Source organism: Symphalangus syndactylus, chromosome 15 (assembly GCF_028878055.3).
Source record: "Symphalangus syndactylus isolate Jambi chromosome 15, NHGRI_mSymSyn1-v2.1_pri, whole genome shotgun sequence".
NCBI lineage: Eukaryota > Metazoa > Chordata > Mammalia > Primates > Hylobatidae > Symphalangus > Symphalangus syndactylus.
In genome coordinates, this window is record NC_072437.2 from 96649119 (window position 1) to 96661837 (window position 12719).

Consider the following 12719-nt stretch of genomic DNA (forward strand, 5'->3'; position numbering starts at 1 on the left):
TCTGGCCTGGATACAATGTCCTTTTCCAGGTGTATAACAAACTACGTATTATTTTCATTTCAAAGTATGTGTTTGGTCGTTTTCAATATATCCTTTTTGCGATTTTCATATAAAGTCCTATCTAACTTAAACAATTCTTGCTGTTTCCTTGTGTCCATACTTGGGCCAGGTGGACCTTGAGACTAGGTTCCTTGAGTTTAAGAGCACAGTTCTTTGGCTAATGAGGCCCATTCTGCCTGGGGGGAATATGTGACCTAGGACCAGGTTGGGGAGGTCACGAGCAAAGAGGACAGCTGACTGGATAGAGATCAGGAACCCCCAGGCAAACACTGGGGTCATGAACGGGTGAAAATTCTGTCAAGACCTGCCAACAAATATAGGCAAGGAAAGAATATAATTTTTTAAAAAGATGAAAGTGAACCATTTTCCTTATCATAGAATGTTCTCTTAATTTTTCCTCTTTTTGGAGATAGAATGCTAAAGAATACTTAAAACTCTCTGTCTGCTGTAAAGGATAATTATTGAGCAAACATCTTTGTCACCTGAATATGTATCCTTCTGTGGAGGTAGAATCCAGTCCTTGACCTTGACTGGGGTGATGCTTGCAGGGCAGACAGTGGCTCAGGGTGGCTAGAGCATGTGAATGTGCAGTGAGTACATGGGTCTGGAGTAAGCAGAGAGGAGATGGGGGTGCAAGTGTGTGATTACTCTGGGGTGCATACTTCAAAGGCCCGAGAAGATGTTTCCCGGGAAGGCATGATGCCAAGGGCGGGGCACCAGGAGCAGCAGGGCTGGGTTCTTGTGCTGCCATCTTAGTGTGGCTGAGTAAGGCACGGGCTCCCACCGAGCCTCACTTTCTTCAGCTGTCAGACAGGGCCACAGAGTACCGCCTCTTCCTGTGCCATAGGAGTGCTGTGAAGATAAAAAGCATAATTCACTTAAGCTCTTTGAAGACTGAAATAGTACTCAATGGAAATTCTATTGTTTATTCTGATTTTCTCATTATGTAAGGTACTGTAGTTTAATATTGTAGGAAGGTGTCCTTTGAGATCTGATTATAGGTCTTAATTGTCTTGGGGAACTGGGATAGCTCTGGGAAATGCTGACAATCTCTCAAAACATCTGGTGGAGATTAGCCGAGGAGTATCCCTGGCAACACTCTGTCAGAATGAGAACAGCTGTCAAGATGGACGTCTGGTATTGAGCTCTTCAGCCTATAATTAACACACCTCTCACCCACCTTAGAAAGGGCTCCACTTGCTCTTTAAAATTGGAGTTTCTTTATTTGTTTTTAAACACAGGTCAGGAGACAGTTAATTCTTTGTTGGTTTTGCTGTCAAACGGCTGTTTGTTTTTATCCTACAGAGTGTGCTGGACTTGAGTCTGATGAGGGGATGAACTCAGCTGACGATTTTCGCAGCCATTTTATTAGATTTAACACATCTCTTAGTTTTCTTACCAAGTTCACAATTAAATAGGGAGTATCTATAAAGAAAAAAGAGATATTATAACTCTATCTTTATAACTCTAGCTTATTTTTTACTTTCTAGGAGCCAATAAGTGAAATGTGTAGTTTTAGTGTGGCTTTCTGAGCCAAGATGTAGGGTCATGCCTATGGCTTTCCTTCTTAGCATAGCTGAAAGCAGCCACACTTAATTTTGCAGAGTAACTAAGACCCTGGGCTATAAAGTCAGGCAAACCAGGGCTAAATGTTGGTATATATTCCAGGTGTCTTTCTGATTATTTTTCAGTGTGCAAACCCACACAGGCAAAATAAATCCATATTTTCCACTCCTATAAAAGTAGAACCATACTTTATAATTAGTTTATAAATCTTAATTTTCCACTCAATTTATACTATTTCCACGTAACTAAATATTCATCTGCAGTTTATAATGATTTCATAGTATTTTATTGTATGTATTTAAGCAACCCTCTATTATTTATTTAGATTGCTTTTAATTGTTTGCTTTTCTAAATCTGCAATTAATAACCTTGTGGATACTACTTAATGCTTGTTTCTTATTATTTCATTAGTATTAAGGACAGGCATAGGACTCTTTTTCAAAATGTATGAAAAAATCTTAAAGTGTTTCTTAGTACTGTAAAGTAACTTCCAAACAGGTTGTCAAGAAAGGATAGAGAACAGTATTTTTGTACTGATGGAAATAACTGACCTGGGCAAGAGAAAAACTAATGTTGGAAGAGAAGGCAGAATGGTGGGATCAATGTCATTGAGTAGATGAGAGAGATGGGACCTTAGTGCATTTCTCAGAGTGTTTTGTGTTGCTATAAAAGAATATTTGACTGAAGCAGGGGTGATCAGTTGATCTGATACTGACCCAGAAGTGGTGGCTGGGTGGTTTATAAAGAAAAGAGATGGGCTGGGCCTGGTGGCTCAGGCCTGTAATTCCAGCACTTTGGGAGGCCGAGGCTGGCAGATCACCTGAGGCCGGGAGTTCGAAACCAGCCTGACCAACATGGAGAAACCCCGTCTCTACTCAAAAAACAAAATTATCCCAGTGTGGTGGCACATGCCTGTAATCCCAGCTACTTGGGAGACTGAGGCAGGAGAATTGCTTGAACCCAGGAGGCGGAGGTTGTGGTGAGCCGAGATCGCACCATTGCACTTCAGCCTGGGCAACAAGAGCGAAACTCTGTCAAAAAAAAAAAAAAAGAGAGATTTACTTGGCTCACAACTCTGATGGCTGAAAGTTCAAGACTGGGTGTCTGCATCTGGCAAAGGCCTTAGGCTGCTTCCACTCATGGTGGAGGGCAAAAGGGAGACAGTGAGTGCAGAGACCACGTGCTGGAGAGGTGAAGCAAGAGAGACGGGCAAGGTGCCAGGCTCTTTTTAACAATCAGCTCTTGGGGAAACTAATAGAGCAAGAGATCACTCACCCCTGCCTGCCCCAGGGAAGGCATTCATTTATTTATGAGGGCTCTAACTCCATGACCCAAACGCCTCCCATTAGGCCCCATGTCCAATATTGGGGACCAAATTTCAGGATGAGGTTCGGAGGGGACAAATAGCCAAACCATAGGCATTCACAGATGGGCACTTTAAACAAGAATAAGGAGAATTCATCTCAGGTAATGAGCAGGCAGGTAGCATATGTGGGAGAAGATGCTAGAAGGCTGATAGGGTGATGGTAGGAGTCAGCAGTTCTATTCTGATTGCTTTAACTTTCTTAGTGAAAGAGGAAACAAGGTCATGAGTTTGACAGTACAGGAGAAGATACGGAAGGTTTGGGGTGAGAAGAGAAGACGTAAAATACAGTCAATTCTCAGTATTTGTAGATTCTATATAGCCATCAGGGCCCACTAGACTTTCAAGATCATGAATTTAAAGTAAGACAATCAATGTGACTGTGTTTTCCTCCAGCTACATTAGTGAGTCTGATGAAGCCATACAGAGGGAGAGCCATACAAGGGAGTGATTATGATGACTGTCCTTTATGGTTTATGTCTGTGTGTGTATATATATATATATATATATATATATATATATATATATGGTCCCCAAAAATTGTTAGCATAATAGGAGCCAAGAATATCTTTTTAATGTAATTCACCTACTTGCTAAAGTTAATTTTCATTCCCCAAATTAGTACTTGCAGTGCTTTTCTGGTCATTTGCACACATGCGCATGCTCAGGACTGCAAAAAATCTCCAGTCATCCCAGGTGCATGTTCCCAGCTGAGGTTGAACAAGGCCACAGTCTGCCTTCCCGTTTCAGCTCTTATACTATAAGCGTCATCTTTGTGGTCTCTTTAGTGCCATGTTTTTAGCATTTTTTTGTGCTTTTTATTGGTGACTTTGCTGTTTAAAATGTCCCCTGTCCAAGTGTAGTGCTCAAGTGCTGCCCAGGATTCCTGGGTGCAAGAAAGGCTTGCCTTATGCAGAAAATACGTATCCTAGAGAAGCTCCATTCAGAAGTGCGTTTTAGTGCTTTTGTCTGTGAATTAAATGTTAATGAATCAATAACATATATTAAATAAGGTGTCCTTAAACAGAAACATACATAAAATAAGATTATGCTTATTGGTTGATGAAAATGTTATGGCCAGAAGCTTGCAGAGACCTGACTCTGTATTTCACCTAAGAGCGATGGTTTAGTGTTTGTTAATTCAGCATTCCTGACAACTTTATGGGACATAGCTACTGTGAATAATAAAAATAGACTATATTGTCTAGAAGAATAGGAGAGTGCATGAACTAAGAAAGTATAATACTATTGTTGGGCAGCCATCAGGGCCCACTAGACTTTCAAGATCATGAATTTAAAGTAAGACAATCAATGTGACTGTGTTTTCCTCTAGCTACATTAGTGAGTCTGATGAAGCCATACAGAGGGAGAGCCATACAAGGGAGTGATTATGATGACTGTCCTTTATGGTTTATGTCTGTGTGTGTATATATATATATGGTCCCCAAAAATTGTTAGCATAATAGGAGCCAAGAATATCTTTTTAATTTAAATAAATTTTTAAAAAATGCATATTTCTCTGACATCTCTCAATAAAAATAAAGACTGTTTCCTAGGACACATAAACTGTGACCAATATCTTTGACTGGTAGAGACTAGAATTTGATGGCATCCACTCAGGGACACCTGGCTTTCCTTGTGTGCTTTGTACACACTGAGAATTTTCTGGTAAATCAGGCATGATTCAGTTTTCTTTTCTCTTTGTATTTGTTTATTTAGTTCAGGATTTGGGGGCATCTGGTAGTTTGTCAGGACTGGAATCCATGCCTTAGCAATTACTAGCAGAACAACCTCTTTTAACCTCAGTTTTCTCATCTAGAGATAATGTTAGTATCTTCTCATTGGGTTGTGTAAACTTAAAAGACGATATTTGCAAGGTGCTTTAAAAGTAGTGTCAAACACATAGTGTGTCCCTACAAGCCAGCAGTAGTTGTTGTGGTGATGATGATTATGGTATTGGGAAGCTGGCCCACAGTTAGGAATGTAGGAAGTAGCAGCCGCCAGTTCTTACTTCAGACAATGGGGACTGTGTTCTGACTGGAGAAGAATTGGGTCTCAGCTCAGACTCGGGAAATGTCTCACGAGGTTCCCAAAGAGCCCACTTGGTATCTTTAGATCATAAAAGAGTAAGATGTCAGAAAAAGAGACATTCTCGGTGCATGTACAATAGCTGTTGGCCTGCCTACCCTGGGCCAGGTCCCAGGCTGTCAAGCCAGCCTGTGGGAGAGATACGGAGAGGGAAGAAGAGGGAGTCCCAGTGGTTGGATGGGGAGGCCACCCTCTGAAACAATCATCAACAGAAATCTTGCTAGAAGGGAGGCAATAAGTCACACATTGAGGTAAGGCCAGCTGAAGCTAGACAAGTAGATGAACCAGACACCACACACTGCTAAACCAAAAAGCTAGAGAGAGGTGAGGCAAGAGAGGGTTGGAGAAAGAAGGGTGCTCTGGGTGAGGCAGTGAAGACAACAAGATGTAGATGAGGGGAAGGACCCACTGGAATGTATCATTATTGATGGACCCCCCCTGCCCCCCGCTTCAGTGGAAGGGGACTCCCTTCCTCTCATGTGGGTCTTGGTGCTATTGCTATTGAACCAGAGGCAGGTGGTTATCATGAAGCGGCCAGGTTGGAGGCCAGCAGCTACCTGTCCAAGATTTAGGGAGCAGATACTCAATTTAAAATCTGCCGTCCCTTCTGCAGAGTGGCATGACAATATTTGCAGACTGTATCTCCTATTTTTTTTAAATTGACAGCTAGATTTTTTTGTTTTTTGTTTTTGGGGTGGAGTCTCACTCTGTCACCCAGGATGGAGTGCAGTGGCACGATCTGGCTCACTGCAACCTGCACCTCCAGGGTTCAAGCGATTCTTCTGCCTCAGCCTCCCCAGTAGCTGGGATTACAGGCACTTGCCATCATGCCCTGCTATTTTTTTTTTTTTTTTTTAGTAGAGATGGGGTTTCACCATGTTGGCCAGACTGGTCTTGAAATCCTGACCTCTAGTGATCCGCCCCCCCTTGGCCTCCCAAAGTGCTGGGATTACAGGCATGAGCCACTGCTCCTGGCCTGAAAACAAGTTTGTTTTGTTTGTTTTGTTTTGTTTTTTTTTGAGACTGAGCCTCGCTGTGTCACCCAGGCTGGAGTGCAGTGGCGCAATCTCAGCTCACTGCAACCTCCACCTCCCGAGTTCAAGCAATTCTCCTGCCTCAGCCTCCCAAGTAGAGTAGCTGGGACTACAGGCATCCACTACCATGCCTGGCTAATTTTGTATTTTTAGTAGAGATGGGGTTTTGCCATGTTGGCCAGGCTGGTCTCAAACTCCTGACCTCGTGATTCGCCCGCCTTGGCCTCCCAAAGTGCTGGGATTACAGGCATGAGCCACTGCACCCAGCCACAACTAGTATTTTTAATATATCCTTGGGATGGTTGAAAAATTAAGGTAAAGAGAATCTAAATTTTCTTCTAGGTTAGTCAGGAAGGGTTTCATGGAGAAAAGTAAGAGGAAGAAGAAGACTTAGTAAAAGAAAAGAAACAAAGGGAAAGGGGCAGATAGTTCCAAAAGAGAATTCTGTTTCAGGTGTGAAGAAAGGTCTCAGAGTTGGGGACAAGAATTTAGGAAAGGGAATAGAGATGGAGCTGGCAGTTGCTTGGTAGCTCAAAGGTGGTAAACTTGGGAATAGGAACTGCCAAGGAAGTATAGGAAGGGGCTGGCATCCCAAAGAGAAAATTAGGAACTGAAATGCTAGCATTGGATCTGTGGGGTAGAGGAAGAGGAAACTATGAGAGAGACAGCATTATGACCCACACCATGACGGGTGTGTGGGAGGCGGTTAACAAACAGGACGTTTCTTCACCACACGGACAAATGAAGGTGGAGAGGGGTGGCTTGCTCAGTGGGGCCACCTGGAATGTGGTTGAGACCTGAGCCTCTAGTGTCAGCCAAGGCATGGCTCTGATCTGTCTTGACAGGAACAAATGCTTGCTATTCAGACACACATGCTCCACAGAAAAGGAGATTTGTAGAAGCCAAAGAGAAAGCTTCTCTTTTCTCTTTGCATTATACAATATTTGACATATACAAACTAATATATGCAAGTCATGAAGAAAAATGCACAAAGGTACAAAGGCAACTAGAAGAGTACTGATGCCATTGAAATTGTTTGAGGTCCTACTGGATTCCATTATTCCCTGGGGTTAAACCATATTTCAGAATGATTTGAAGTTGTAGTTACCTGATTTTAAGTTGCATTTACCTGATTTTAAGTTGCATTTACCTGATTTCTAATGAGGTCAAGTATCCAAGGTCCATTAGTGTTTTCTCTTCAGTTTGAAATAAATACTTGTTTAAATCTTTTTCCCATTTGCCTCCCTCATTGGCTTATCTTTTTTATTCATTTGTACAAGGTTTTAAGATTTTTGTAAAGAATTCCCCATAATGACCACTCATCAGTTAAATTTGTTGTAGATATTTTCTTGCTTTTCTCACTTGTCTTTTCACTTTATGACAGCTTTTGTTTAACAGAAGTTCTTAATTTTAGAGTCACAATAATTTTAGAGCACATAGAAATCTGTGAACTCATCACACGTATCTTTCCCTCAGGGTGACATCTTACATAACTGTAGCATGATATCAAAACCAGGAAATTCTGGCTGGGTGCGGTGGCTCATGCCTGTAATCCCAGCACTTTGGGAGGTTGAGGCGGGTGGATCACCTGAGGTCAGGAGTCCAAAACTAGCCTGACCAACATGGTGAAACCCCATCTCTACTAAAAATACAAAATTAGCCAGGTGTGGTGTTGTGCGCCTGTGATCCCTCCCTACTCAGGAGGCTGAGGGAGGAGAATCACTTGAACCCGGGAGGTGGAGGTTGCAGTGAGCCCAGATCGCGCCATTGCACTCCAGCCTGGCTGGGCAACAACAGCGAAACTCCGTCACAAACAAACAAACAAACAAAACAAACCCCAAACCACCCCCCACAAAAAATACCCAGGAAATTCACACTGGTACAAAGCCATTAACTAGATGACAGACCTTGTTCAGTCTTTGCCAGTTTTTACATGAACTTCTTGTGTGTGTGTGTGTGTGTGTGTGTGTGTGACCTATATGGTTTCACAGAGAAGTTTTACCAAACTTTCAGGAAACAGATGATTCCAATCATATATTACATTGTTCCACATAAAATATTACTATTCAACCCATAGAAAATTGACTCTGAGTAGTATATTTGATATAAGTATGATTCAAGTTGTAATATCAAGAATTTATAACAATATTGTGCTTGTCAATTTTGCTTGACTATTGAAGTGATTTTTTAATTGTTTTTATTTTTCCATAGACGTAAACAACATAGTGCCCTTGAAAAAAATGCAAATAAATACTTTCTTATATCAATTTAAACTGGAACTCCATACAGCTGAGGCAGATAGAAGCACCATTTTGTCTTTGGAAAAGCTCTTTTAGTAAAAGGATTATTTAACAATAGTTTGAAAATTTTATTCTACAAATTAGAGTTTCATAATCGAGTCTCAAAATAGATCCAAGTCTGTTTTAAATAAAAACAAATTAAAAGCCAAGCCACAAAAAAATAATTCAGAGATTTGGAACCAACTCAAGAAATGTCTACTAAGACAGTAAATCAACACCTGGCTACAGTAGGGGAAGGGGAAGAAATTGGACAAGTGACTAACAACATTTCAAAATAAAAAATTTAAAAATACACGGAACTGTTGCTTCCTACTTTTATTTTCATTTTATGTATTTTTAAATTGTTTCTGAAACAGATACAAAGCATGCAGTATTTACCTCTCAATCCACCTTACTGTTGTTCACACTAACTAGAATGGAGTCCCTTAAAAGGCTGCTAAAAAAGCAAAGTTTCCACATTTATCTTTTTCAAACTTGGCTCCAAAAAAAAAAAAAATCCCAAGAAAGTAACCCACAGTTCTTTGTCTATCATCTGAACTGTAAGTTAGTATAAATAATCTAGTTTTATGCGAATAATAGACACTGTGGACTACTAGACAGAAGGAGGGAGGAAGAGAGGTGTGGGTTGAAAAACTACCTGTTGGCAACTATGCCCACTACCTGGGTGCACAGGTACCCATGTGACAAACTTGCACAGGTACACCCCTGTCTCTAAAATAAAAGTTAAAATTTTTTTAAATCTAATTTTGATTATAATTAAAGAGACAAGGGTGGATAGTGTCATCTACTGAATGATGTCCAAAGAGCTTCATAAAGATGATAGTTAAATGTTAACCCATCGAGAGGAGGTAATCATTAGAGCATTATTGTAGCAAATCCTCTCACAAACTTTGTATTCTTAGGTTTCTAATACCAATTTAAAATCCCTTTGATTCATTTGGTGCCATTGCTTCACAGATCCATTTCCAATCCCTGGAGTGTGAGAGATTACTCTGCACTCTTAACTTGAAAGTTCCCTCTGTTCCCAGGTGTAGTGGCATCTTTGCAACTGCCTGGTGGAAACTTTTTTGTCATCTCTCCTGTCAGTATTGCATTAAGTGCACTCAGCCCGCCGTGTGGGCCTTCACTTGTCATTTTAATGGATTGCTGGGCAGCTACTATAAAGGAAGTCTGTCCAGGAAACACTATGATTGGAGACCATATTCAAGAGACGCTCACAGAGCAGTGATTAATAGGAGCCTTTTTGCCCCTATTCAATACCATTCTTTTTATAGCTGATTGTCAGAGGCTTTGAAAATAAGCCACCTTGTGAAATGAAACAATGTGTCCACATTTTGGATGGTAAAGGATCCAGATTCATTTATGCAGTTTATGAGAAAACTAATAGTTTTTAGTGATTAAGCTACTTTCAATTTTAAAAGTCTATTTCTAATGTTCTAAAATTAAAATGGTAGAAATATTTTCACACACCATGTAATTCCTTTTTCTGCCATGGGTGTCCATGGATGTCTCAGGCTGGTCAGTCAATTACGTGCCTCAATTCTTTGCCATGATCAAACTCCTACATGGCCCCATTGTATTTTTCTTTTAATATATTATTGAATTCTTTTTGCTGAAATTCTATTTAGAATTTTTATCTGCACGTTATACCAATTTTAATAAAGGGGTGTGGCTATCTCTGACTGTAATTTTGGATTTGTCTGTTTCTCTTTGCAATTCTTTTTTTTTGAAATGGAGTTCCGCCCTTGTTGCCCAGCCTGGAGTGCAATGGCATGATCTCGGCTCACCGCAACCTCCACCTCCCAGGTTCAAGTGATTCTCCTGCCTCAGCCTTCCAAGTAGCTGGGATTACAGGCATGCGCCACCATGCCTGGCTAATTTTGTATTTTTAGTAGAGATGAGATTTCTCCACGTTGGTCTGGCTGGTCTCAAACTCCCGACCTCAGGTGGTCCACCCGCCTTGGTGTCCCAAAGTGCTGGGATTACCAGCATAAGCCACCATGCCTGGCCTCTTTTTTTTCCTATTCCTGCAGAGCAGGGCTACTCCAAAGGCAGTACGTTGAGAATTGCCTCTCTTTGCAATTCCGTTAAGTTCTGTTTCATGCAGTTTGAAACTCTATTTCTAGGTATACAAATAATTATGACTTTTGTTTGTTTGTTTTAAGGAGTGGAGAGTTTAATAGGCAAGAAGGAAGGGAGAAGACACAAGGAAGAAGCTCCCCTGTACAGAGACGGCGGAGGGGTGCTCCAAAGCCGTAAGAGGAGGTCCTCAAGTGCGGTGAACACCAGCCAGGTATATATGCAGAGGCTGGAAGAGGTGATGTCTGATTTGGATAGGGCTCAGGGAATTGGTTTGTCCAAGTATGTCATTCACGTAGCCTGCAAAAAACCTGGCCCTCCCACCCTAGCCTTTTAATATGCAAAAGCACGGTGCCATCGATGTTCTACACACGTGGGGATACGTGGGGACAGCCATGTTGCCAGGAACATGTGGGGAAAGGGCAAGAAGGCCCAGCAGAATCGCCATGTTGGATGGACTCATTTTCTAATGGCTTGCATTTGCATATCAAAGGTTGCCGGCCTGGCTCTAAGGGCCAGAGCTTTGCAAGAAACTTTTCTGGAGATGCTTTAAAAGATGAAAACTTCCCAAGGACTCCTTTTCCTCTCTATCTGCCTAAAATAATTTCTTATTAACTCTTACAACATTTCCCCTTGTGGAGATGCCACACCAACTGCTGCTAGGGGATTTTGGGCGACGACTCTTTCTGGCTACTTCCTGCTGAAAAGGGGTGTTGAGCGGGAAACAACAGCTAGGGCTCCTCCTGGGGTCCATCTAAGGGTCTCAGAAGAATGGTGTGTCCATGGGTGTTCAGTTTACAGCACTAGTTGGAATTTGATTGCTTCTAGGCGAGAAGAAACAATTTGAGTTATAGTTTTGAATATAGGGGGTCCAAATGTTAATACAAGACACATAAGCAAGGGAGGGCTTAATAAAGGGGCCAACCAATTTCATAAAGAAGACGAATTCATTAAAGAGGGATTGTAGCCATTCAGGGCTGAAGCCAGCATTTTCCCTGAGCCTGTCAATAATTTTTTTTTTTTTTTTGAGACTGAGTCTCACTCCGATGTCTAGGCTGGAGTGCAGTGGCACAGTCTCGGCTCACTGTAATCTCCGCCTCCTGGGTTCACGTCATTCTCCTGCCTCAGCCTCCCGAGTAGCTGGGACCGCAGGTGCCCACCACCACTCCTGGCTGATTTTTTGTATTTTTAGTAGAGACGGGGTTTCACTGCGTTAGCCAGGATGGTGTTGATCTCCTGACCTCGTGATCCACCTGCCTTGGCCTCCCAAAGTGCTGAGATTACAGGTGTGAGTCACTGCGCCCGGCCACCTGTCAGTAGTTTTTTGGTATTTTTTTTTTTTTTTTTTTTTTTAGATGGAGTCTTTCTCTGTCGCCCAGGCTGGAGTGCAATGGCGTGATCTCGGCTCACTGCAACCTCTTCCTTCCAGGTTCACCCCATTCTCCTGCCTCAGCCTCCCGAGTAGCTGGGACGACAGGTGCCCACCACCACACCTGGCTATTTTTTTTTTTTTTTTGTATTTTTAGTAGAGGCAGGGTCTCACCGTGTTAGCCAGGATGGTCTTGATCTCCTGACCTCGTGATCCGCCCGCCTGGGCCTCCCAAAGTGCTGGGATTACAGGCGTGAGCCATCGTGCCTGGCAATAATTTTTATTTGATCTTTAAGTACCTCTACTTGACTGGAGGTGTTAATCTGAAAGCAGCATGTTTCTTTAAAAGTGCATCACTAAACTTAATAAAAAGTCCTAGCAGACTCAGTCATAGTAAAACTTTCATGCTTTTGTCAACTATTATCCCTGCTATAAGGCTAATAATTAAGCGAGATAGTACTGCAATGGAAACTCTGTGTCCAATATTTCAGTTAGAAGGTGTTACCGTGTATAACCCTATTGCAAATAGTAGAGCGAGCACAGCAATTCCCACAAGTGTGGGGTGGTAGATAATTTCCATCTAAAATTTTACTTGCCAAGATATAGAATTCCCCACTGGGGGTCTATGAAGTTTCTTGGTTTTATTTTCCCAAAACAAACAAACCCCTGGGTTATGGGCACCTTGCTCACTTTCATTACCTGGCAGAATTTGCAGGATAGTTGCCAGAACCAGCATATTGATTCACATTTTTACGTTACCCATCCCTTTTTTTTTCCCCAAGCTGATCACCACTTGATTCACAGGAATAAGCAGGGTTAGTCTAAAATGTAGGCAAAAAGCTTAAAAATAATTAAAGAGA

At 41.8% G+C, this 12719-nt stretch overlaps 1 long non-coding RNA gene across 1 annotated transcript in view; it reads left to right on the forward strand.

The window, feature by feature from the left end:
• The window catches only part of LOC129463860 (uncharacterized), a 28785-nt gene continuing 16066 nt past the window's right edge, over positions 1-12719 (forward strand). Inside the window, exon 1 of the long non-coding RNA XR_008651314.1 lies at positions 1-64. This is a non-coding gene — a long non-coding RNA (uncharacterized lncRNA). The remainder of the gene's footprint in view (positions 65-12719) is intronic.